Source organism: Corylus avellana, chromosome ca7, assembly GCF_901000735.1.
Source record: "Corylus avellana chromosome ca7, CavTom2PMs-1.0".
Lineage (NCBI taxonomy): Eukaryota > Viridiplantae > Streptophyta > Magnoliopsida > Fagales > Betulaceae > Corylus > Corylus avellana.
This window is the reverse complement of record NC_081547.1, coordinates 10,117,716-10,118,480: the sequence shown is the minus strand read 5'-3', so window position 1 is coordinate 10,118,480 and position 765 is coordinate 10,117,716.

Below are 765 nucleotides of genomic sequence, written 5' to 3'. Positions count from 1 at the left end.
TTTATATAATATATTTTTATAATTATAATTATAAAATATTTATACATATAACATAATTACTTGATCATTAAATCACAATTTTTTTAAAAAATAATTAAATCACAATTTGAGTATTAATATATTATCACTATAATTTATATGATTATATCATATAATCACTTGATCATTAAATTACAATTTTTTTAAAAAAAATAATTAAATCACAATTTGAGTATTAATATATTATCACTATAATTTATATGATTATATCATATGCGATTGATCATTAAATCATTTGATTATATAATAACAAATTATATATATATAATATGACATAACTCATAAGTATACTAATTCATACTAATACAACAATTAAATATCTAGAGACTTATTTCCAATGTATGTTATAAACTTATAAGTCTATATATGTTATAAGTCTATATAAGTTTACATATGTATATGAATAATATAAATGTATAATATCAATACTTAATCATATGATTCAATGACAATTCAAATATTTTATTCAAGACTTCAAGTGAATCATATTATTAATATACAATAATGATATGATTCGTATAATATCAAATTAAGTAATTGACATTGGATTAAACAATGACCAATGTGTTACTTATAAACACAATTTAAGTATTAATGTATTATCATTATAATTTTAGTAATTTATATATTATCACTATAATTGATATGATTATATCACATGATGACTTGATCATTAAATCATATGATTATATAATAATAAATAATGCATATATAATATGACATAAG